Below are 27,825 nucleotides of genomic sequence, written 5' to 3'. Positions count from 1 at the left end.
CACTATGGGACTTAACCAGTCACTGTGGGATTCCTCTATCACGTCCAACTCTAGCATGTTTTTATTTCATTTGCAACTGCTTCCCACCTAGCTTCGGGTATTCTATAAGGCTTTACATTTACACGGACACCTGGTTCCGTAATTATGTCATGCTGTATAACCCTGGTCTGTCGGGGTAGGTGAGAGAAAAAGTCTCTATCTTTACTCACAAACTCTTTAACATCCTTCTGTTGGGCCACTGACAAGGTTTCAGTTATGGGTAACTCAGGTGTCATGGGGGCCATGTCCTTTTGAGGGGGTTGGCACTGCCAGTAAAGTCTCTCTGTCTTTCCAAGGTTTCAAGAGTTTAACATGATATATCTGCTCTGGTTTCCTTTTCCCTGGCTGGTAAACTTTGTAGTTTACCTCCCCTACTCTTTCCATAATTTCAAAGGGACCTTGCCACTTTTCCAGAAATTTACTCTCAACTGTGGGGACTAGTACCAGCACTCTATTTCCAGGGTTGAAGGTTCTGGTCTTGGCACCCCAATTATAAACCTTTCTCTGGGCCTCCTGGGCTTGCTTTATGTATTCCCGTACAAGCAGCATGACCACGGCAATCCTATCTTGCATCAATGAGATATGCTCGATGACGCTTCTATAAGGCGTGGTCTCTCCCTCTTACGTTTATTTAGCGACATCTAGCAATCCCCTGGGATGTCTACCATACAGTAGTTCAAACGGGAAGTAATCTGTGGAGGCCTGAGGTACCTCTCATATAGCAAACATGAAGTACAGGAGCAAAAAATCCCAATTTCTCCCATCTTTGTCCACCACCTTTTTTAAAATGCTTTTGAGCATTTTGTTAAATCTCTCCACAAGACCATCAGTTTGGGGGTGGTAGACAGAGGTACTGAGATGGGAGATTTTGAACAATTTGCACAATTCTTTAGTGACTCTGGACATAAATGGTGTGCCTTGATCTGCTAATATCTCTTTTGGAATACCCACACGACTAAGTACCTGGCTTTTGCTCTTTGGCAATAGTCTGAGCTGAGGTATTATGCAAGGGAATGGCTTCAGGATACAGTGTGGCATAGTCCAGTATTAGCAGTATGTGCTGATGGCCCTGGGCAGACTTTACTACTGGTCCCACCAGATTCATGCCAATTCTTTCAAAAGGCACTTCAATGATTGGTAACGGTACCAGCGGACTGCGAAAATGGGGTAATGGCGCAGAATACTGACACTCTGGGCATGACTCAAAATATTCTTTGACATCTGTATATAGCCCAGGCCAAAAGAATCTCTGGGTTATTCTCTACTTAGTTTTCTCTAAACCCAGGTGTCCACCCATTATTTGACCATGGGCTAAATCTAATACCATCCAACGATAGGGTTTGGGAACCACTATGAAGTAAAGACAAAGGCTATGTTAGCCTGTAAGGAGATAGGGGAAAAAAGAAAAATATTCCCTTTTCCCCTGGGACTTTTAAGGTGCTTCTTAACTAAACGATCTAAACAATAAATTTCCGTACCAGTTATAAAATTATTATTTTTATTTGATAAAGATTAAAAACATCTGTGTCTCACATGGAAAGGAAGAGACATAATTCTAAAAATGCTTAAACATAAATGATTAGACCTAAATTCATTAACATTATACAGTGCTACATAAAGCAACTACTTAAAGGTGCCATGACAATCTGCCGCTTGCTCGACATGCTTCGCTCAAATGTGAGCTTCTTCAGGAGTATTTAAAGGCAAATGATTGTAGTGGACTCTGAATAATGAGAAAATGAGCAGAAATCAATACATCAATAGTTTAAATATATACAGAATATATACAGACTATAACCCAAGATATTGGATTTGGTTAATAAAATAGTACAGAACTTTATAGTATATATACATAAATCAAATAAACCAAACAATTATACGTAAAGAAGATTTTAATTTGCATATCTTACCAAGCTGTTGTACAACCATGTAGCGTAAATGCCCGCATAGAATAAAGCTAATGCCAACTTAGAGATGGGGGATTCTCATAAAGGTGGAGCCTCACTGTCATAGGGTGACCACAGGGGTATATAAAGTGTTTAAACAGGCCCTTTAAGAAATGACGGATAGAGTGTAGATTAGATAAGGGATCGCATCGGATATCAATTTGATACCAAAACACCCTTAATTTATCCAAAATGGCGCCGTGTGGCGCTCGTATGGTTTACAGGCTCCAAACCCACTCAGACATGCGCATTAAGAATTATGGACGCCGCTGGCGTCAGAATGACGCCGCGGCGCCCTCCCACGTCATGACGCAGGCAGTCTCAATTAACGTCCGCATCCCGGCGGTGAAATCAGACGCCGCCGGGATGGGGGTATTTAAAGGCGGTTATACACCGCTTACACTCTGATATCGGTGCTCATCCACGGAGGACGCTTCAAGCCCCCTCAAGCCCATGTGCCGTGTCTATGCCTTCAAAGTAAGTCGCTCCCCTGCAGCTTTGTCATCACTGTTAGTGTCTTGAGCACTTTGATTTTTAATGGCCCTTTTCATTACATTTTCTTCCTCTTTTTCTCTTTATTCAGAAAACTGCTGTGAAGGGAATCGCTCCCTCAGGACAATTCAACTGTGCCTTTACCAGGGACTAGACCATTAGAATTTTGGTGTCTATCTCCATTTGTAGAATTTGCACTGGCTGGGAGACTTTCATGTTCCGGGTCAGGATTAACAATTGGTTCTATTTAAGGTAATACACTCTTTAAATTAAGGGTGTTTTGGTATCAAATTGATATCCGATGCGATCCCTTATCTAATCTACACTCTATCCGTCATTTCTTAAAGGGCCTGTTTAAACACTTTATATACCCCTGTGGTCACCCTATGACAGTGAGGCTCCACCTTTATGAGAATCCCCCATCTCTAAGTTGGCATTAGCTTTATTCTATGCGGGCATTTACGCTACATGGTTGTACTACAGCTTGGTAAGATATGCAAATTAAAATCTTCTTTACGTATAATTGTTTGGTTTATTTGATTTATGTATATATACTATAATGTTCTGTACTATTTTATTAACCAAATCCAATATCTTGGGTTATAGTCTGTATATATTCTGTATATATTTAAACTATTGATGTATTGATTTCTGCTCATTTTCTCATTATTCAGAGTCCACTACAATCATTTGCCTTTAAATACTCCTGAAGAAGCTCACATTTGAGCGAAACATGTCGAGCAAGCGGCAGATTGTCATGGCACCTTTAAGTAGTTGCTTTATGTAGCACTGTATAATGTTAATGAATTTAGGTCTAATCATTTATGTTTAAGCATTTTTAGAATTATGTCTCTTCCTTTCCATGTGAGACACAGATGTTTTTAATCTTTATCAAATAAAAATAATAATTTTATAACTGGTACGGAAATTTATTGTTTAGATCGTTTAGTTAAGAAGCACCTTAAAAGTCCCAGGGGAAAAGGGAATATTTTTCTTTTTTCCCCTATCTCCTTACAGGCTAACATAGCCTTTGTCTTTACTTCATAGTCAATTATGGGATGTGGTGCGGTCAGTTGACTATCTTTGTCCTTCCTAAATTTTATTTGGGAACCACTAGTTGCTCTACCTCCTCCTCCCCTTGCTTTACCACTTGATACAGCAAGTTATTTTTAAGAACCATGTAGGGAAAAGACACCCCTACATTAGGTTCAACAGATTCGCCATCAATCATTTTAACATTTTCTCTGGCTCTAATGAGTGTGGAGTCTCTTAGTTGTTCAGTACAAAAACCATCTTTCCTGACTTCTAAGTCAGGCACCACATTCTAATCACTTCCACTATTAGCATCAGAAATAATTTCTTGTTCATTGACCTCAAGCTGGGGGCTCGATTCCAGCCCCTCCTGCTCCCTAGCCATTACAGAAAGGGCAAAAGGATCTACCCATCTGTTGGACAGACCAACCGTTTCCCTTTCAATTTTTTCAATCAAAAGAGTCTGGAGTGAGTTCCAGGGTTTCCTCAGCAGAGTTCTGTCCTCCTGGCTCCTTTTGTTTTCCCATAAACTCCAAAAGTGGGGAAAATCAGTTTCATGAAGTAGTGAGAGTACCACCCCCACTGAATGTGTCACAGTGCCCCAAGGAGTATCAAACTCAACCACAGCAGTCTGGTAGTCATGTGTGTCACCATGTATACAAATCACCCCAATAGTGCTAGGGTTTAACGTTACAAAATCACCTTTGACTAATGTCACAACACTACCGGAATCTAGCAGAGCAGTGACTGGCTTTCCATCAACAGAAATCATACACATTTGTTTTTCCAGGCGTCCCTGACATGATGCAGTACATGCCACCTGTGCAAAAAAAAAAAAGAGACATGCGTTTTTTCAAACAAGCATTATTACATTGCACTGACTCATCATTTAGGGAACAGTTAGCGGCAATATGACCTAACGCATGGCAGCAATAACATTTTATGTGTTCTATACCCAGTCCTCTAAATGGCCTCAGAGACCTTCCTGACCTATTTGGCCAGTCTCCAGGTCCTGAGCCCATAGTCTCATTATCTGTAGCAACAGTCTTGTAATTTTTCCCCACACTTTTGAACCCCGGAACAGTCTTACCGGATCCTCCGGGCGTTTTTTTACCCCTAGCGCCACTGGGGTAGGGCACAGATGAGTTCAATAAGTCCTCAGCAGCAGTATATCTCTCCACCAGATCCACCAGCTGGTTTGCAGTCTTGGGGTCCCCATGGCTAACCCACTTTCTCACAGTGACAGGGAGCACACGCAAATACTGGTCCATGACCACACGCTCCACAATTTTAGGGCCTGCCAAAGTCTGTAGCCACTTTTTGGTGAGATGTATCAAGTCAAACATTTGGGAGCGGGGTGGCTTGTCAGTACTGTATGACCACCGATGCATCCATTGAGCCCAGACTGCAATGGTGACACCCAGGTGTGCAAGCATCTCAGCCTTCAGTATTTCTTAATCCTGGGCAGCATCCGCTTCCAGGTCATAATAGGCCTTTTGGGGTTCTCCTGACAGAAAGGGCGCTAGCAGTCCTGCCCATTGCTCTTTTTGCCATCCTTCACGAACAGCGACTCTTTCAAAAGTTGCTAGGTAAGCTTCCACATCATCTGCAGGTGTCATCTTCTGCAGGCAATAGCTGGTATGCACCATTTTCTGTTCCACCGGCAAAGGACCCGTGGACCCCTTCTTTAAGTCCAGCAGGGCCTCCGAAAACTGGCAGTTCGCCTCCTGCTGCTGGCAATTCACTTCCTGCTGGGCTGCAGCGGCCTCTGTGACTTGGTGATTGGTTTCCTGCTAGGTTGCAGTGGCATGCAGCAGAGCTTTTAATACACCCTCCATCTTTCCCCTTGTTCAGGAAGATGCCCGCATCCTCCACCATATGTCAGGGGTTAGCACAAGAGGGATCACCTTCCCTGAGAAAAAGGCAGTCCAAACAGCAGGTTTTCTTAAAATCTGACTTGTAGCCAGTCTTATTGTAAAAGGTTGCATAAAAATAAAACAAACAAAAACAGGAAATAAATCCTTGCCATCCAGGCACTAGCTAAACATATGCAGGTTCCTAACTCACAGGTGATGGGCTTCTCCCAGTCAACCACAAAATAAAGATAATGCAAATCTTTTCTCTCACAAAAGCAAACTTCATATAAACAGCTCTCTAGGGTTTATGGCTTCCTGAGTCCCAGGCCAAGAGCATTTCTTTGCTCCAGTTCTGCTTTAAGTGGATTCAAATATTCTTGGGTCAAACACAGATCTATACTCAGACAAAAAGTTTAAAAAAAATGGACCACTTGATATTTTTTCTTCCATCACTCTTCTATATTTCTAATATGCTGGAAAATCTGTTTCTTTTTATGTGCACTCTTCCCCTTCGTCTAATTAACAACTCGTCTCTTTATCAACCAAATACATGAATTACGCATTCTATAAGTGTGACTGAAATGCTACACTGACTAAATGTGATTAGCCTTGCAATCTGAATAATGTAACTTTATCAGTAATTAGGATTATATTTCACCTTATCAAGGGGGGAGGCAGACTGCACTTTTCTTCTGTTTCTTAGAAGCTGTCGGTACTTTTTTGGGTGTCTGGAGATATGAGAAGTTACTTGAATGTGACATCACAGAATCTCCTTGCCCTTACTGTATATACCATAGCTCTGCTGTTTATCAGTTAGTGCAATTCAGTTCCCATAGATGACATACATACAATGGCATGGAAAACCCCTAAAAACTGTATTGCGCAATGCACAAAACATACAAGCTAAATGTAGCCCTGTAATCTTTGATCAGTCAGAGCAAAAGAAGAAACGATCTCCTCCTAGGGTTGCCACCTCTCCGGGATTCACCCTGACAGTCCGGTTTTTACATCCACTACCCGGGTTTCTCACTGCCTGACACCCGGACACCAGGGCACCCCTAAAAACTCTTCCAACACCCCCATAGCAACCCCATAAAAGCTTAAATGGAATCTAGCTCCCATAACATGTATCAGATGTTCACCTATCTTCACATATTTGTAATTGTCTGGATGGAAACAGCCCTAGTTACAAAGGACTTGTTTCTCTCTGTGGAGGGATACAGAACCTCCTGGCCACACCTTCCGATGCTTTGCGTCTAGTTCCGGCTACTGGAGACCCGTCAGGACTGTTCACTCTGACAGACCGATGTATTGGAGAGAAGCTGTGAGTGTGTGTGGGCGGACCGAAGAAGGAGCTGCACGGTGTGGGGGGACAGGAGGACAGATAGGGGAGGAGAGAAGTTGGCTGCCCATTACCAGGCTACATGTGTATGTATTCATCTCACAGTATGTTTTGGTTGTATCTAGTGTATTTATACCTGCTTATGTGTATCTGAGTGCATTTATTTATCTCAGTGTGTATGCATCTGTATATATCTGAGCGTGTATGCATGATTGTGTATATATCTGAGTGTGTATGCATGTATCTGATTGTATATATCTGAATGTGTATGCATGTATCTGTATATAAGTGTGTATGCATGTATCTGTATATAAGTGTGTATGCATGTATCTGTATATAAGTGTGTATGCATGTATCTGATTGTTTATATCTGAGTGTGTATGCATGTATCTGTATATATCATAGTGTGTATGCATGTATCTGATTGTATAGATCTCAGTGTGTATGCGTGTATCTGATTGTATATATCTGAGTGTGTATGCATGTATCTGTATATATCTGAATGTGTATGCATGTATCTGATTGTATATATTTCTTACAGCCTGCTTCTCAATCTCACCACTCTGTATCATACACTCCCTACTTTTCCTTCTCACAGTTGCATCCTCTCTCCTTAACCACTTGCTTACTGGGCACTTAAACCCCCCTCCTGTCCAGACCAATTTTCAGCACTGTACAACACTGTACTCAAATTAAATTTTTATCACAAATAGAGCTTTCTTTTGGTGGTATTTGATCACCTCTGCGGTTTTTATTTTTTGTTAAAAAGATTGAAAAAGACTGAATTTAAAAAAAAAAAAAAAATTTTTTTTTATATATTTTGTTATAAAATTTTGCAAACAGGTAATTTTTCTCCTTCATTGATGTACGCTGATGAGGCAGCACTGATGGGCACTGATAGGTGGCAGTGATGGGCACTGACGGTTGGCAGTGATGGGCACTGATGGGTGGCAATAATGGGCACTGATTGCTTACACTGATGGCAGCACTGCTAGGTGGCACTGATTGGCACCACTGGTGGGCATTGATAGGTGGTACTTGTGGGCATTGATAGGTGGCACTTGTGGGCATTGATAGGTGGCACTGCTGGGCACTGACAGGTGACACTGGCAGGCACAGATGAGGCAGATGTGCCTCCTTCCTCTTTGGGACCGATGTCCCTTTAACATAAGCCGGTGATCTGCTTTTTTTTCTCCTCACTCTGTCAGCCTAATGTCTACTAATATCTAGAGATATTTCTCCAAATCCTGGACCGCCATCATTTACCTTCTTTCCAACATACCCAGCACCCCCTATCATCTGCCAGAAGCCGCAATCTAAACAATCTAATTTCTTTTCCTCTTCTGCCTAGAACCAGCCTTCCTTTTTCCTGTGCCCTTTGGAATGCCCGTTCGGTTTGCAACAAACTTGCCACTGTCCATGACCTATTTATCACAAACTCCTTCAACCTACTTTCAATTACGGAGACATGGCTTCAAGAATCTGACTTTGCTTTTCCTGCTGCCCTCTCACATGGCGGCCTCCTGTGGACTCACTCTCCCAGGCCTAGTGGACGGAAAGGAGCTGGTGTTGGAATCCTCCTATCCCCTCAAAGCACTTTTCAGGTTCTTCATCCACCCCCTCTCTGTCCCTCTCCTCATTTGAAGCTCACTGTATTCATCTATTTTCCCCAGTTTCGTTGAGAATTGCTGTGATCTATTGGCCTCCTGGACCGGTATCAAGCTTCTTTGACGACTTCTCTGCCTGGCTGCCTTACTTTCTCTCTTCTGAAATCCCAACAATCATTCTTGGTGACTTCAACATCCCTGTTAATCTTAGCACTCTGGCTACTTCAAAATTTCCTGAACATAGCCTCCTCTTTGGACCTGAAACAATGGGCAGACGCTTCTACTTACTCTGTTGGCAACTGCCTTGACCTCATATTCTCCTACCTATACACTCCACGTAACCTCTCCAACATTCCTTTTCCTCTATCTGATCACTAGGGATGAGCTTCGTGTTCGAGTCGAACCCATGTTCGACTCGAACATCGGCTGTTCGATCGTTCGCCGAATTGCGAACGTTATGGGCCGTTCGCGCTAAATTCGTGTGGCGCGTCACGGCCCATAATTCACTGCGGCATCGCAGTGCATTGCTGGCTGATGATTGGCCAAGCATGCACTATGACCCGCATGCTTGGCCAATCACAGCGCTGTCAGTAGAGAGAGCTGTAATTGGCCAAAGCCAGGGTGGCTTTGGCCAATTACGGCTCAGGGCATTTAGTACACACCCCACACTATATAAGGCCGCCTGCACGGCGGCCCTGTGTAGTGTGTGTTCCGGTGTGCTGAGAGATAGAGAGAGAGAGAGACAGTGTCATTTGATTTGAGTTAGATAGATTAGGCAGAACAGTCAGTCAGTTAGCTGCACTTACAGTGTATTGTGTATATATATGCATCCCAGGTGTTGCATATATATATATACACTGTATTCAGTTTAGCTAGATCCGTTCCTGTTATCTTCTATCTAGACTATTTACATTTAATGCAGTGCGTCCTGCTCACAGTGTTCAGCTAGATCCGTTCCTGTTATCTTCTAGACTATTTACATTTAGTGCAGTGCGTCCTGCTCACAGTGTTCAGCTAGATCCGTTCCTGCTATTTACATTTAGTGCAGTGCGTCCTGCTCACAGTGTTCAGCTAGATCCGTTCCTGTTAAATTCCTACTGACCGGCAGGCTTGTCTGGTTACAGTATATAAAGCTACCTGAAGAAAATTACAGGTGTTCTATTTGATCCTATTAGTACCACGGTCAGGCAGCTAGACTATTTACATTTAGTACAGTGTGTCCTGCTCACAGTGTTCAGCTAGATCCGTTCCTGTTAAATTCCTACTGACCGGCAGGCTTGTCTGGTTACAGTATATAAAGCTACCTGAAGAAAATTACAGGTGTTCTATTTGATCCTATTAGTACCACGGTCAGGCAGCTAGACTATTTACATTTAGTACAGTGTGTCCTGCTCACAGTGTTCAGCTAGATCCGTTCCTGTTATCTTCCTACTGACAGGCAGGCTTGTCTGGTTACAGTATATAAAGCTACCTGAAGAAAATTACAGGTGTTCTATTTGATCCTATTAGTACCACGGTCAGGCAGCTAGACTATTTACATTTAGTACAGTGCGTCCTGCTCACAGTGTACAGCTAGATCCGTTCCTGTTATCTTCCTACTGACAGGCAGGCTTGTCTGGTTACAGTATATAAAGCTACCTGAAGAAAATTACAGGTGTTCTATTTGATCCTATTAGTACCACGGTCAGGCAGCTAGACTATTTACATTTAGTACAGTGCGTCCTGCTCACAGTGTTCAGCTAGATCCGTTCCTGTTATCTTCCTACTGACAGGCAGGCTTGTCTGGTTACAGTATATAAAGCTACTTGAAGAAAATTACAGGTGTTCTATCCCAGCTTAGTGCAGCTACAGGCCATTAGTATGTCTGGAAGGCCAAGAAGGAGAGGCAGACAGTCACAAGCCAATAAGAGAGGGCAAGCAGGCTCTGTGTCTAGTGCTGGTCGTGGAGACGGTGCATCCTCATCAGCACGTGGCCATGGGACACGCTTGGCCTTTTTTTCGGCAGCTGGCCATGTTGAGCCGCAACATGCGGAAGACTTGGTCGAGTGGATGACCAAGCCGTCCTCATCCTCCTCATCCTCTCTCACCCATGCCCAGGGTGCTTTGTCTGGCAAAGCAGCGGCCTCTTCCCTCAGCTCAATGTCATCAGTGACTCCTTCCCTAGCTCCACCATGTCCTCATGAGGATTCCCTCGAACTGTTTGACCACAGTGTTGGGTACATGCTCCAGGAGGATGCCCAGCGTTTGGAAGGCTCTGATGACGATACTGAGCTCGATGAAGGCAGTAACATGAGCGCGGACAGAGGGGGTGCCCAAGAAGGACAGCAATCTGGCAGTCATGCTCCCCCTGCTGCAGCATACTGCCAGGTTTGCTCCAGTGATGAGGAGGGAGGGGATGATGAGGTCACTGACTCAACGTGGGTGCCTGATAGGAGAGAGGAGGAGGAGGAGGAGGAGGAGGAGGAGGAGGAGGAGGAGGCGGCAGCACATCACCAACGAGGCAGGATGCCCTCCAGGGGCCAGCCTAAGGGCAGCACATTGACTGCATCACACCCCAAAGCTCCACATGTGCAGGGCGCTGCAGTCTCTGCGCGTTATTCAAAAAGTTCTTTGGTGTGGGCCTTTTTTGAGACGAGTGCATCAGATCGCACCGCTGCTATTTGCAACATATGTCTCAAGCGTATCTCGCGTGGCCAAAATATCTCCCGCTTGGGTACCACATGCTTGACCAGACATATGTTGACCTGCCATGCAGTTCGTTGGCAAGCGTATCTAAAAGACCCACACCAAAGAACAAAGAGGATCTCTCCTTGCTCCTCATCAGCTGAGATTTCCAACCCCACTAGACCTTCAGTCCTCTCTGAGACCTACAGTGAGAGGAATGAAGGTGTAGAATTAGGTGTGTCACAGCCAAGTACTTGTGGGCAATCTGCTTTTGGTACACCGACGTCAGATTGTACCAGGCAAATTTCCCTGCCCCAGCTGCTGCACCGCCGAAAGAAGTTTGCTCCCAGCCATCCACATGCCCAGCGGTTGAATGCTAGCTTGGCAAAATTGCTAGCACTTCAACTGCTGCCTTTTCAGTTGGTAGACTCTGCCCCCTTCCGTGAGTTTGTGGAATGTGCGGTTCCTCAGTGGCAGGTACCCAAACGCCACTTTTTCTCACGGAAGGCGATTCCGGCTCTCTACCGGCATGTGGAAGGCAATGTCCATGCCTCGCTGGACAGGGCGGTCAGCGGTAAGGTGCATATTACCGCTGACTCATGGTCCAGCAGGCATGGACAGGGACGTTACCTAAGTTTCACGGCGCATTGGGTGACTCTGCTGGCAGCTGGGAAGGATGCAGGACAAGGTGCAGTAGTGTTGGAGGTTGTTCCGCCACCACGCCTCCAAAATGCTGATTGTGACACACCTCTCTCCTCCACCCCCTCCTCTTCTTCTTCCTCCATGGCCTCTTCCTCGGAACCAGCGGTGCTCCGTAGGCGTTCAAGGGGCTACGCAAGTACGCAGGCCAAAAGATGCCATGCGGTGCTTGAGCTGGTGTGCTTGGGGGACAGGAGCCACACTGGGGCAGAGGTTCTGTCAGCTCTGCAGGGGCAGGTTCAGAGGTGGTTGACGCCACGCCAACTTAAGGCAGGAATGGTGGTTTGCGACAATGGCACCAACCTCCTCTCTGCCCTCCGACAGGGACAAATGACCCATGTGCCCTGTTTGGCTCACGTCCTTAACTTGGTGGTGCAGCGGTTCTTGGGCAGGTACCCGGGCTTACAGGATGTCCTGAGGCAGGCCAGGAAAGTCTGTGTGCATTTCCGCCGGTCATATAATGCCAGTGCTCGGCTGACGGACCTCCAAAAGGAGTTTAACCTGCCCAAGAACCGCCTAATCTGTGACATGCCCACCAGGTGGAACTCAACGTTGGCCATGCTGCAGCGGCTGCACACGCAGCAGAGGGCCATCAATGAGTACCTGTGCGACTATGGCACCAGGACAGGGTCAGGGGAGCTTGGTTTTTTTTCCCCACGCCAGTGGGCCATGATCAGGGATGCATGCACTGTCCTGTCACCATTCGAGGAGGCCACGAGGATGGTGAGCAGTGACAGTGCATGCATCAGTGACACTGTCCCCCTTGTCCACCTGTTGGAGCACACGCTGCGTGGAATAATGGACAGGGCACTTGAGGCAGAACAGAGGCAGGAAGAGGAGGACTTCCTTAGCTCTCAAGGCCCCCTTTATCCAGACAGTGTTCCTGCGTGCCCGCCGATCACACAGGAAGAGGACGAGGAGGAAGAGGAGGAGGAGGAAGATTGTGTCAGTATGGAGGTGGAGCCTGGCACTCAGCATCAGCAGCAGTCTTTAAGGGATCAGTCCCAAGAAACACATGGACTTGTACGTGGCTGGGAGGAGGTGGCTGCGGACCATGTCGTTCTTAGTGACCCAGAGGACTCCGGACCGAATGCCTCAGCAAACCTACGCTGCATGGCCTCCCTGATCCTGCAAAGCCTGCGTAAGGATCCTCGTATTCGTGGTATCAAGGAGAAGGACCAATACTGGCTGGCAACCCTCCTTGATCCACGTTACAAGGGTAAGGTTGCGGACCTTATCTTGCCATCGCAGAGGGAGCAGAGGATGAAACATCTTCGGGAGGCCTTGCAGAAAGGTCTGTGCAACGCGTTCCCAGAGACTGGGAGGTTACAAACTCCTGTTTCTGGACAACGTGTTGCTGAGGCTTCGGTCAGTCAAAGAAGGAGCGGTGGAGAAGGTGGCCGTCTGACCGATGCGTTCAGACAATTTTTTGGTCCGCAGCCCCAAGGTATGATCGGTTCCAGCAACCATCGCCAGCGTCTGTTTTACATGGTGCAGGAATACCTAGGGGCAAGATCAGACTTGGACACCTTTCCCACCGAAAATCCTCTGGGTTACTGGGTCTTGAGGATGGATCACTGGCCAGAGCTTGCACAGTATGCAATTGAGCTACTGGCCTGTCCTGCATCCAGCGTTCTTTCGGAACGCACATTCAGTGCTGCTGGAGGCGTGGTAACCGATCACAGGGTGCGTCTGTCCACCGACTCGGTCGATCGGCTGACCTTCATAAAAATGAATGAGTCTTGGATCACCACCAGCTACCAAGCACCTGATGCTGATGTAACCGAATAATTTTTTTTGAAATCTCAGATCCCTTCAAAGACTGCCTATGCTGATGCTGAGTGACTATCCCTGAGTAATTATCCTCTTCCTCCTCAATCATCACGCTGATAGCTTGTAAGAACATTTTTGGTTCTGGGCGCCACCACCAGTGCCTAAGGCACAATTTTTCAGCCCCTGTTTAACAGGGGCGTGTAATTACAATTTTTGATGTAATACTTTGCAGCAGGGCTCGTTCCTGCATTCCAACTAGAGTGTCTGTGAGGGGTTGCAGTGTTGTGGCACCAGCACCAGTGCCTAGGGCCCAATTTTTCTGCCCCTGTCTAACAGGGGCGTGTAATTACAATTTTTGATGCAATACTTTGCAGCAGGGCTCGTTCCTGCGTTCCAACTAGAGTGTCTGTGAGGGGTTGCAGTGTTGTGGCACCAGCACCAGTGCCTAAGGCCCAATTTTTCTGCCCCTGTCTAACAGGGGCGTGTAATTACAATTTTTGATGCAATACTTTGCAGTAGGGCTCGTTCCTGCGTTCCAACTAGAGTGTCTGTGAGGGGTTGCAGTGTTGTGGCACCAGCACCAGTGCCTAAGGCCCAATTTTTCTGCCCCTGTCTAACAGGGGCGTGTAATTACAATTTTTGAAGCAATCATTTGCAGCAGGGCTCGTTCCTGCGTTCCAACTAGAGTGTCTGTGAGGGGTTGCAGTGTTGTGGCACCAGCACCAGTGCCTAAGGCCCAATTTTTCTGCCCCTGTCTAACAGGGGCGTGTAATTACAATTTTTGAAGCAATAATTTGCAGCAGGGCTCGTTCCTGCGTTCCAACTAGAGTGTCTGTGAGGGGTTGCAGTGTTGTGGCACCAGCACCAGTGCCTAAGGCCTAATTTTTCAGCTGCTGTTCAACAGGGGCATGTAATTACAATTCTTGATCTAATATTTCACAGCAGGGCCCTGTGAGGGCTTACAGTGTTGTGGCCACAGCAACACCTAAGGCCCAAATTTCTGCTGAGTATATAGGGCAGGACCCTACTTTCAAACATCTAACTTACAAACGACTCCTACTTGCAAACGGAAGGAGACAACAGGAAGTGAGATGAAATCTACCCCTAGGAAGGGAAATTCTCTCCTGTAAGAGTTAATATGGGAAAACAAGTTCTCCTTTCCACTGATGCTTTCCAATCCTTGTTCCACAAAAAAACCCAAATTTTCAAAAAACATTTTTCATTGGGACAAAAAAGTGAGGTGAAATCTTCTGAAGAGGAGGAAAGACAGCAAAACAAATGTCACAGGGGTGATAACCCTTCCCTATGTTTTCCAAAAAGCTTAGAAAAGATTTTTTGGCTGGAGCTAAACACGTTAAAAATGTTCAAAATTACAAACAGATTCTACTTAACAACAAACCTACAGTCCCTGTCTTGTTTGCACCGCCTGTATACTGCTGTTCAGAGTATATAGGGCCTGGTGGCCCCACACCTTTCCTTATTTTAATTTGGGTGCGGGGTTCCCCTTAATATCCATACAAGACCCAAAGGGACTGGTAATGGACTGGGGGGTACCCATGCCGTTTGTCTCACTGATTTTCATCCATATTGCCATGACCCGACATGACATTAAACCCGCAAGCAGTTTTAAATGAGATTTTTTCCTTTAAAAATGACATTTGGTGCAGGGACTGTTCTAAACATGGGAAACACGCGTCACTTTACAGGCATACTATAGACACCCCCCAGGTACGATATTTAAAGGAATATTTCACTTTTTTTTTTTTACTTTAAGCATCATTAAAATCACTGCTCCCGAAAAAACGGCCGTTTTTAAAAGTTTTTTTTGCATTGATACATGTCCCCTGGGGTAGGACCCGGGTCCCCAAACCCTTTTTAGGACAATACCATGCAAATTAGCCTTTAAAATGAGCACTTTTGATTTCGAACGTTCGAGTCCCATAGACGTCAATGGGGTTCTAACGTTCGTGCGAACTTTCGGTCCGTTCGCGGGTTCTGGTGCGAACCGAACCGGGGGGTGTTCGGCTCATCCCTACTGATCACCACCTTATTAGTTTCACTCTCTCCTTGTCTTCCTCCTCTTTGCCTTCCAACTACCAAACAATTGCCTGTAGAAACCTTCGCCATCTTAACCCTTCTCTTCTTTTTTCTGCTACAGATTGTCTCTATGCCAAATTCTCATCCTTGTCCTGCCCTAACTTGGCCATTTCTATCTAAAACAGTTCACTCTCAGCCACCAAGGATACCTTGGCCCCCCTCACTATGCACAGAATCAGGCCTCGACTGCTACATCCCTGGCAGACAGACATTACCAAAAGCCTCAAAAAACAGAGCCATGCTCTTGAGCGTCTGTGGCATAAGACAAAGTCACAGCAAAATTTTAGCGAATATAAATCTGCCCTCCAAAAATACTATTCCTGCCTCCACACTGCCAAACAGACTTACTTTATCACTCTCATTAACACCCTCTCACGCAGTCCCCGGCAACTCTTTTCTACCTTTTAGTGCTCTACTTCATCCGCCATTACCTCCACCCACTAACTTACTCAATGCCCAGGAGATTGCTAATCACTTCAAAAGTAAGATTGATACAATTCGTCTCGAGATCTCCTCTACTCTACAGATATCTCCCTCACTTTACACTCTTTGTCCTCCTGTACAATCAAAACTCTTGTTTAACCCAACTACTACAGAGGAAGTAAAAAAACTATTTTATAACACCCACCTAACCTCCTGCCCGCTGGACCCCGTTCCTTTTCAAATACTACGGTCACCCTCTGACTCTATCCTACACTCTTTAACTCCTATCTTCAACCTCTCGCTCTCTACTGGCATCTTCTCCAACCCTCTGAAACATGCACTAGTCACTCCTATACCAAGAAAGGCCTCACTGGACCCCACCAATCTTAACAACCTAAGACCCATTTCCTTACTCCCTTTTGCCTCCAAACTCCTTGAACGTTTAGTCTACAACCAACTGAGCGACCATCTCATTGAAAATAACCTTCTTGATCCCCTTCAGTCTGGATTTCGTCCACAGCACTCCACAGAACCTGCTCTCCTAAAACTCACAAACAACTTACTAACAGCTAAAACCAACGGTCATTGTTCCGTACTCTTGGACCTCTCCGCTGCCTTTGATACAGTTGATCACCCCCTCCTCCTCAAAAAACTCAATTTGCTTGGTATCCATGGCTGTGTTCTCCGTTGGTTCGAATCTTACCTATCTCACCACACCTTCAGTGTCACTTACAACTCTACTTCCTCCTCTCCAACACCTCTTACCATTGGGGTCCCCCAAGGCTCTGTCCTTGGACCTCTACTATTCTCGATCTACACATCCTCCCTGGGTCAGCCGATAGCCTCCCATGGCTTCCACTACCATTTATATGCCGATGACACCCAAATCCATTTCTCTACCCCTCAGCTCACCCCATCAATCTCCTCACACATCACTGATTTACTGACAGACATATCAGCCTGGATGTCACATCACTTCCTCAAACTGAATCTAAAACCGAGTTTATAATGTTTCCTCCCCCATGTGCCCCTTCCCCTGACTTCTCTGTCAAGATCAATGGCAGAACTATCAGTCTGTCTCCACATGCGAGGGTGCTAGGGGTAACTCTAGACTCTGAACTGTCCTTTCAGGCACACATCCAATCCCTGTCCAAATCATGCTGCCTTAGCCTCCGCAACATCTCTAGAATACGCCTCTTTTTCACCAATGACACCACCAAGCTTTTAATTCACTCCCTGGTCATCTCTCGCCTCGACTACTGCAACTCACTCCTCATTGGACTACCCTTACATACACTATCCCCCCTTCAGTCCATAATAAATGCTGCTGCAAGACTCATCCACTTTACCAACTGTTCAGTGTCCTCCACCACTCTCTGCCAATCCCTGCACTGGCTTCCACTCACCCAACGAATAAAATTCAAAGTACTAACAATAATTTACAAAGCCGTCAACAACTCTGCCCCCAGCTACATCACTAACCTAGTCTCAAAATACCAACAAGCCTCTCTCTTCGGTCCTCCCAAGACCTCCTGCTCTCCAGCTCCTTTGTCACCTCCTCCCATACTCGCCTACAGGATTTCTCCAGAGCTTCTCCCATCCTTTGGAACTCCCTACCCTAGTCTGTCCAACTGTCCCCTAATCTATCCATCTTTAGACAATCCCTGAAAACCCTTCTCTTTAAAGAAGCTTATCCTGATTCTAACTAATACACTGTTTTACTTTCTCCATCAGCTTATCCCCCACAGCTATTACCTTTTGTATCAATTGACCCTCCCTCCTAGATTGTAAGCTCTAGCGAGCAGGGCCCTCTGATACCTCTTGTACCAAATTGTAATGTAACTGTAATGTCTGCCATTATTTTAAGCGCTGCGCAAACTGTTGGCGCTATATAAATCCTGTATACTAATAATAATAATAATAATAATATATCCGAGTGTGTGTGTGTGCATGTACTGTATGTAATTGAGCATATGTATATATCTCAGTATCTGTATGCATTTAAGTGTGTGTGTTTATGCATGTGATTAACTAAACATTTATATATCTGAGTAGGCAATTTATTATCCTCCATTGATGTGAACATCTGATAATACATACAATTAATTACTAATAATTTCCCTATATACATATACCTAAAAAAGGTGAACATAATACTACCAGTACATAATGTATATATATACCCTACAATAAGTTATAAAACCAATATTTCATAAGTGTACATTCAATTCATTTATATAAACACCAACACTGTGCAGAAACTTAAGTCCATTCATGTGAAAAAATATTAAAGTTGATCAATTTGTCTTCTATGCCTCAGACCTAAAGACAGCAGCTCCCTCATAATTTTGACCCCCCAGATCAGAAGGTAATACAGCGCTTCAGCATCTATCCATGGGGCAACTGCCACACTAAGCATCACAGACAGTGAAAGCAGATCTCACAGATAAAAATCCATATAAGCACTTCAAGGAGAAACGGAACTCACAATAGTGGAATATTATCAAGTATTTTTATTTTTTTAAAAATGTAGCTGACTGACATAAAAGCAAACATGCCGTCCCATCCTTCCCATCCATCAAAGTCTGTTGGTGTACATCTCACTACCCCTTCCACTCCCGCTCCAAGGTCTTTTACAATCCTATTGTCTATTGTAAATACTAAAAAAAAAATGCCATGCGCCAGTAAAGTGTTCAGGTTTTGCTTGAAGAAAATTAGGCAACCCTGCCCTTAAAGTCTTCCACCACCTTTTCCTGCAAAGGTTAGTTTTATTCCAGGCTGTGCAACATCTTTTATCCAGGTGGGAATTTACAGTGGGGACAGAAAGTATTCAGACCCCCTTAAATTTTTCACTCTTTGTTATATTGCAGCCATTTGCTAAAATCATTTAAGTTATTTTTTTTCCTCATTAATGTACATACAGCACCCCTTATTGACAGAAAAACACAGAATTGTTGACATTTTTGCAGATTTATTAAAAAAGAAAACCTGAAATATCACATGGTCCTAAGTATTCAGACCCTTTGCTCAGTATTTTTTAGAAGCACCCTTTTGATCTAATACAGCCATGAGTCTTTTTGGGAAAGATGCAACAAGTTTTTCACACCTGGATTTGGGGATCCTCTGCCATTCCCCCTTGTAGATCCTCTCCAGTTCTGTCAGGTTGGATGGTAAACGTTGGTGGACAGCCATTTTTAGTTCTCTCCAGAGATGCTCAATTGGGTTTAGGTCAGGGCTCTGGCTGGGCCATTTAAGAACAGTCATGGAGTTGTTGTGAAGCCACTCCTTCGTTAATTTAGCTGTGTGCTTAAGGTCATTGTCTTGTTGCAAGGTAAAGCTTCGGCCCAGTCTGAGGTCCTGAGCCTTCAGGAGAAAGTTTTCGTCCAGGATATCCCTGTACTTGGCCGCATTCATCTTTCCCTCGATTGCAACCAGTCGTCCTGTCCCTGCAGCTGAAAAACACACCCACAGCATGATGAGGCCACCACTATGCTTCACTGTTGGAACTGTATTGGACAGGTGATGAGCAGTGTCTGTTTTTCTCCACACATATCGCTTAGAATTAAGGCCAAAAAGTTCTATCTTGGTCTCAGAGAATCTTTTTTCTTACCATCTTGGAGTCCTTTAGGTGTTTTTTAGCAAACTCCATGCGGGCTTTCATGTGTCTTGCACTGAGGAGAGGCTTCTGTTGGGCCACTCTGCCATAAAGCCCCGACTGGTGGAGGGCTGCAGTGATGGTTGACTTTATACAACTTTCTCCCATCTCCCGACTGCATCTCTGGAGCTCAACCACAGTGATGTTTGGGTTCTTCGTTACCTCTCTCACCAAGGCTCTTCTCCCCCAACAGCTCAGTTTGGCCAGACGGCCAGCTCTAGGAAGGGTTCTGGTCATCCCAAACGTCTTCCATTTAAGGATTATGAAGGCCACTGTGCTCTTAGGAATCTTAAGTGCAGCAGAAATTTTTTGTAACCTTGGCCAGATCTTTGCCTTGCCACAATTCTGTCTCTGAGTTCTTCAGGCAGTTCCTTTGACCTCATGATTCTCATTTGCTCTGACATGCACTGTGAGCTGTAAGGTCTTATATAGACAGGTGTGTGGCTTTCCTAACTAAGTCCAATCAGTATAATCAAACACAGGTGGACTCAAATGAAGGCGTAGAACCATCTCAAGGATGATCAGAAGAAATGGACACAGCACCTGAGTTAAATATATGAGTGTCAAAGCAAAGGGTCTGAATACTTAGGACCATGTGATATTTCAGTTTTTCTTTTTTTAAAAATCTGTAAAAATGTCAACATTTCTGTGTTTTTCTGTCAATATGGGTGCTGTGTGTACATTAATGAGGAAAAAAAATGAACTTAAATGATTTTAGCAAATGGCTGCAATATACCAAAGAGTGAAAAATTTAAGGGGGTCTGAATACCTTCCGTCCCCACTGTGTATATACTGTATATATATATATATATACACACATATATACACACACACGTTTGAGCTTTGGGGTGCACACTCTAATACAATAGGCTGTGCACGCCAGTGGTACAGTGGGATAACCTTCCTGCCCACAGACTGCTGTTTGGACAACTAAGTTGCAGCACACACTGACAGCACCTCTTTGCTGGGATACTTAGACCAACTCAGCTACATATCCCAGCTGTGTTTAAAGGTATACTTAATTATTATTATTTTTGTTGGGAACCTGACCCTGTCCCTTCTCCCTCCTTGTGCCACCCTACTGTATAGTGAGGCTGTATATTACTGTATATTACTGTTGGGCTAACTTTAAAGCAAAGAACAATGTGCAAAGTAAATTACCCATAGAGATCAATCAGCTTTCATGTTTCACTAACATAGCTTTACAACACTGAATTGTACCTGGTGTATGCAACCATTTGCACCGGAATTCCGAAGACGTTAAATTGGAAATTCCCTCTTCCAATCCACACTGATTTCTTTTTTAATCTTTATGCTGCTAGCTTTAGTAAATAGAAAGGAAAGTATGTCATATTTACTTGTTTTACATTTCTTTAGTTACTTCCTGGTTTCCAGGCCTAGGCAAATGATGTCACACATCCCAGGAGTCTTCAGAAGGAGAGGAGAGGAGGAGGGGTTTTCTCAGCTAAGCACACTCTCCTGCATGCATGCTTCAACTAAGGGAAGATGGATTCCAGGAAATAAATGCTACATAAATCATTTACTCAAGATAGCCACTGCTAGGGGGGTTGTTTTTCAAAGTTATTTCTCAACAAAAAAAAAAAAACACGGAGACATGGATGGATGGGGGAGTTTGCTTTGAATATTAAAAATGAATTGCATAGTGTGAAGATCCTCTTTAAAATATCAGTTTATATGCAGCTGAACCAGGCAATCACATCACCAGCTTAAAGCGGGGGTTCCCATTTAAAAAAAAAAAAAATTAAAAGTCAGCAGCTACAAATACTGCAGCTTCTGACTTTTAATATTCGGACACTTACCTGTCCCAGGGTCCAGCGATGCGGAGGATCGCAGCCCCGCTCGTCCCCTCCTCCGTTTGGTGGCGCTGGCATTTTAACTGTGGGCGCCCGGCTATGGCTTCACAGCCAGGCACCCATTGCGCATGCGCGTGCCGTCACTTGGCTGCGCAATCATCTGGGACCTGTCACGTGTCCCAGATGATTGGCAAGAGGGTGGGGGGAGAGGCGATCTCCCTTCCTGCGCCGAGGGAAGTGACATCAGGAGCCCAGGCACCGAAGGAGGCAGACTACGAGGGACCCCCTAGTAACAAGCATTTAGAGGTGAGAAAAAGAAAACATTTTCTCCATATGTTTTTTATTTTTTTTAAGCACATTACTAATTTTTTTGGGGGGGTGGAACTCCACTTTAAGATAACTCTAAAATGCCACATTAGTGTAAGATTATTTGTTCCAAAGAACTCACTGACCACAATTACAGAATTCCTTTCTTATTGCTGTTAGGAAGGGGGAGAACATACTGTAAAATATTATGCATAGCTAGCATCATCTATGAACTGACACATGATCATGCAGTGTCTGTAAAACTATGTCTCTTGCAAGCATATCTATGGTCAAAATGTAAAATCATATATTCATTTCCACATTGTTTTACAATATTTAGTTAATATCTAGCTTACTCCTATTAACCTGAACAATCTTGATGTTTGCAAAAGTACTTTGTGAAGATCCTCACAAATATATTTCCTTGAATTTTGAAATGCCCTCTGAGTAGGCACTGCTGTGTCACACATTTCACAGACAAACAAAGATTTGGGGGGCACACCATAAAAGATGCATTAAAGATGGTGCAGCCATAGGACCATACAAACAGAAAAAAATATTATAGTGCACACACATGCTTTAAAAAATGACATTTAACTCCTGCACGGCTATTTAAAACACCTGAACACAAAAAATATGGAGATTTGGTAACACCATATGGCTATTTGGTGCTTAAACCCACTTACTCCATCAAAGTACCCCATTATCAGTGGGTCCTACGCTATCTATAGAATGGAAGATCCGGAAGATCGAGAAAAACGATCGTGTGTACGCGGCATTAGGGCTTGTTCACACTGGGGTAGTTTAGTGTGCGGGCAGCTGTCGGTTTAGGCTGCTTTGAGCTGCCATGAGGAGGAGGCATTTCAGGACATCACACAGCTCCATTTTGTTTTTTTATGAACTTTATTTGAAGAGCACAAAGCAATACTCCATTCATGTCATCGCATAGCAGCTTGCTGCACTACACTGCTGTGCGGTGGTATGTGGTGCCTTTCTGTGCGCTATGATAAAATCCAGCATGTCTGCATTTTATTGCAACTTACTGCACTGCACCTCCACACTGCCTTGCAGTGTAAATGGGGCACATTGAAATTGTTTTCTATGTACACTAGTGGTGAGTGACTGACGTTCTTCCAATGCAAAAAGCTGCCAGTCACCGCTCTAGTGTGAACGAGCCCTTACAAAAAATAATTGTACCTGAAATAGAGTTACAGATATTTATTATTAAAAAAAAAAAATGATATCTGGCCCATACTTTTATTTTTTTTAAAAACTTCTCCCCCCAAAAATACAGCTGATGTACAAAATAAATAGCTTCCCACCCAAAGCCGAACAATAAACCTCAAATGATTGTGCTACGGAAACAAACCAATCAGGAGTTATCTAAAATTATATTTTTTCAGAAGAGCTGAAAAGGAATGTGACCGTAGAGCTGCTTTAATAAGGTGGGGATTAGGAAGGAACTGCTCTTTATTAAAACAGTAATAAACCATTGTATGAAGATATCGAACGATTCTGGTATTGGTACACCCACCCGTCTCTGTATACTTACCATGAACATCCTTAATAAAATGTTGTGGAAACAAAGATATAGATCGATCCAAGTGGAACTCCAGTCAAAATGTTGTCTTCTTAGTTTTGGATATGGTGAGGATGGGTTAGAACCTTTGTCAGGATTGTCCGCAATGGGGACATTTTCTCTTATTATTGTCATATCACTAAAATTGGAAATAATAGGAAGTATCGTCAATGGGATACCAACTGCAGTAAAAACAATTTGTTTTAGTTAAGCTGGTAAGGGTTAAAACATTTAATACTGTCACTGCACCTGCCCTAAAAGGAGGAGAAATCTCTGTAAACGGGACAACAATAAATGCCTGACAAATATTCTAATCTTTCTTTGATGTAAATATATATTTTTTAATTTTTCCACAGTAGCTTGCTTGTAGTGAATTATTGGGTTTCAATAGTTAAAGACAGAATCCAGGAAAAAAAAGGTTTGTTTTCGTATGCTGGGCCCAGCTTAAAATGGTTCTAATGCCTTAAAGGATAAGTTCACTTTTTGGGAAAAAATAATGAATGCACTTTTTTTTTGCAGGTAAAAAAAAAAAAAAGCGCATGTATTTATTTATTTTTTTGAGCCTGTAAAGCATTGCGCCAGCAATCAGCAGATCGCTGGTGCCATGCAAGTCTCCAGCAGATCTGCCAGTGTATCTGCTTGCCCGTACATCCCAGGTAAGCAGATACAATCTGACAGGAAGCATTAAAGAACTAATGTTGTGGTAGTTCATTGAATACTACAAGCTGACAGCCACAAAGCCTGCTGGACCTTGTAGTTTTCCATGCATAGAGCCCTGTCAATGAGTAACGTGGCCGGCCGGGCGGAGCCCCACTCAGGCATGTTTTTTTTTTTTTGTTTTAACCACTTCAGCCCCAGAAGAATTTGCCCCCTTCCTGACCAGTGCGCTTTTTGAGATTCGGCACTGCGTCGCTTTAACTGAACATTGCGCGGTCGTGCGACGTGGCTCCCAAACAAAATTGACGTCCTTTTTTTCCCACAAATAGAGCTTTCTTTTGGTGGTATATGATCACCTCTGCGGTTTTTATTTTTTGCGCTATAAACAAAAAATAGCGACAATTTTGAAAAAAACGCATTATTTTTTACTTTTTGCTATAATAAATATCCCTAAAAAATATTTAAAAAAACAATTTTTCCTCAGTATTCTTCTATGTTTTTGGTAAAAAAAATCGCAATAAGCGTTTATTGATTGGTTTGCGCAAAAGTTATAGCACTGATTCCTGTGTAAATGACACTGGCAGTTGAAGAGGTTAACCACTAGGGGGCTAGGGAGGGGTTAAGTATGTCGTTGAGAGTGTTACTAACTGTGGGGGGGCGTGGCTACGTGTGACACATCACTGATCTCTGCTCCTGATCACAGGGAGCAGAGATCAGTGACAGTGTCACTAGGCAGAATGGGGAGATGCTTGTTTACATTAGCATCTCCCCGTTCGTCCTCTCCGTGAGGCGATCGCGGGTATCCCGCGGCGATCGAGTCCGCGGGACCCGAGACCTGACTCACGGAGCTCCCGGCCAGCGCGCACGCAATGGCGTGGCGGCAAATTCAAAGGGACGTACGGGTACACCCATTTGCCCTGCCTTGCCATTCTGCCGACGTACATTGGCGTGCGCCGTTCGGGAACCGGTTAATTGTGACAGCTGGGGGGGGGGACCTGTAGCTGTCACAGCTGCGATCGAGGAGGAGTGGGGGGCCGGTCCATTTGTAACATGTTAAACCCTGAATGTGGGTGTAACATGTAACAAAAGGTGAGCCTATCCTAAAGCCTAAGGTTTTTTTTTTACCTTAATGCATTCTGCTCATAGGGCAGATTCATAGCAGCGGGAGCCACTGGCTCCCGTTGCTGTCAATCAAATGCTGTTGTAAGGGTGTGGGTAGCGGGGTCACCATGTCAATAGATACAGACAGGGCGGCTCAGGAATGAGCCTGCATGGGTGTCCCAATGGAAATTGGGGCCAAGAGTGCCTGCGGGGCACCTCAGAAGAAGAGGATTGGGGTTGCTCTTTGCAAAACTATTGCACAGAGCAGGTAAGTATAACATGTTTGCTTTATTTTATTTTGACATGGTCAATCATTTTCTGCCCTGGTGGATTAATTTAGTTTAATCAAATCGGATCTGAATCAAGTATAAATCAATTGGGAGGAAAGTTATGGCCATTTGAATGTCTGCCAATTCGATCATAATCATCACAGATTGATTGGATAATAAAATCAATGCTTGTATGGCCACCATAATTCTTGGTATACTTAGGATAATTGGTGGGGATGCTAAAAATCGAAATCGTATTATGCTGCATTACACGGTCAGCTTTGACTTTTCGGCTCTGTGAGTTTCACCACGTGTACAGTGGGTCACTTTCTCTTCAACTCAGTTCAGAAAACGTCTTGTATTCTTTTCTTTTTACTGAATACAAGGCTTTCTCTGAATGGACAAGCTGAGATCCTGATATTCAGCCACCTTCCCATCTCCCCTTGTCCCTTGTCAATAATTTTCATCACAGGATTTCTTCAGTCTTCACCAGACTACCCACATGATATCATGGACCAAGAGGACATCATGGACAGCTCTTCTGACGGGGTATCGCCACAGCAATCTGAACTCACAATGAAATGATGCAAAAAGTGGCACTGACGTCATTGCCATTCACTTTATTCCTGGCTCACTGCTGGGAGAAGATCCAAAGAGGAAGACTGACCTGAAAACATCAGAAAAAGGTAAGTATTACAAAATATTAACACATAGACAATAAGGGGCTACTGGAGGGGGGGGGGGGGGAACACTGGAGTGGTTTAGGTTAGGTTTGCTTCTATTTACCTTATTATCACCCTACTATACAGTGTATCTATATGGTCATGTTGTAATACTATATTTCACCAGCAGGTGGTAATGCAGATGCAGTCTGTAATTTAAGCACTTTGTCTCAGTAGAAATTGTATCCCCCTGAGAATAGGAATATGTAATACACTTTAAATTACTATTAAATTATGAACACAAACAGTGATGTTTCGTTGTTTTTGGCAACTCACTGATTGCTTCTTGTACTTTTTGGGTATTCAAATGGTGAATATTTCTTGCCCCAGCTCCTGCCTTTGTTTTTGGGCAGCTTGGAGTCACACACCTCCAGTGTCTGCATGAGTGATCTTATGCGTTCACACTTCTTTGTTATGGTGCATTGTGCTACATACCTCCCAACAGCCCCGGACTTTCCCGCATTTACACCTTTGTCCCGCTATCCCACTGTGCAGGGGCTATGGCCCGCATAATTATGTTGATATATATCAAATAGGACCTCAGGCTCAACAGGACCTGGCAGTGTGGCAGTGGCAGACCTGTGGCAGTGTAAAAACCCAGCACAGCCAGGGATTTGCGAGTAAGCTGGCTGGATGTGCACTGTGCAGCCACCATGAGAGACTGCATCTGTAAGATCTGAGCTGTGATGTCGGGAATGGGCGGAACTTCTACCCATACCCGCCCCCTTTGTCAAGCAACCAGTGCAGTGCATAGGGAAAGAGGCATTCATACATTGCTGGCGGGGGAAAAGATGCCAAGGCAGGGTTTTTTTTCCAGCCTTCTGCAGTAGATGAAAGTTAAAGTAGAACAGCTCTCCCACTGCATTTCTGAACCGTGCACTCTGTAGATAACGCATTCCTGAACCCTGCACTCTTTACTTAACGCACTCCTGAACCCTGCACCCTGTATGTTGCGCATTCCTGAACCCTGCAATCTGTACGTAATGCATTCCTGAACCCTGCACCCTGTACATAGCGCATTCCTGAACACTGCACTCTGTACGTAGCGCACTCCTGAACCTTGCACTCTGTACATAATGCATTCCTGAACCCTGCAATCTGTATGTAACGCATTCCTGAACCCTGCACCCTGTACATAGCACATTCCTGAACCCTGCACTCTGTACGTAGCACACTCCTGAACCTTGCACTCTGTACATAACGCATTCCTGAACCCTGCAATCTTTACATAACGCATTCCTGAACCCTGTACTCTGTATGTAATGCATTCTTGAACCCAGCACCCTATACGTAGCGCATTCCTGAACCCTGCACTCTGTACGTAATGCACTCCTGAACCATGCACTCTGTACATAATGGACTCCTGAATCCTTCTACACTTTATGTAATGCACACTTCCATAGTTTACGCAAAGCCATTTGTAATGGAAGCTCTTTATTCTTTTTTTATTAAATGATTGTGCTGGGGTTTGTATGTATCCCTGTGATTCTAGAATGTGGCACAGCAATCAAAGCATATTTTATAGGTACAAGGAAACCTGGGTTTTGTTAAATCATGGCCATTAAGGCCCTCCCATTGTTAATTTTTGTCGCACCCACTTTTGTCGTAGTGCACGTAGTGTGCCGCAGGTTGCTTCTTCCCTCAAGTATCTCTCATTTTGAAGTTCAAAAGTTCAATCTGTACGTAGCACAATCCTGAAACCTGCACTCTATACGAAACACACTCCTGAACCCTGCACTCTGTTCGTAACGC

Source organism: Aquarana catesbeiana, linkage group LG04 (assembly GCF_042186555.1).
Source record: "Aquarana catesbeiana isolate 2022-GZ linkage group LG04, ASM4218655v1, whole genome shotgun sequence".
Taxonomy (NCBI): domain Eukaryota; kingdom Metazoa; phylum Chordata; class Amphibia; order Anura; family Ranidae; genus Aquarana; species Aquarana catesbeiana.
The sequence above is the reverse complement of the archived record's forward strand: the minus strand, read 5'-3'. Positions refer to the sequence as shown.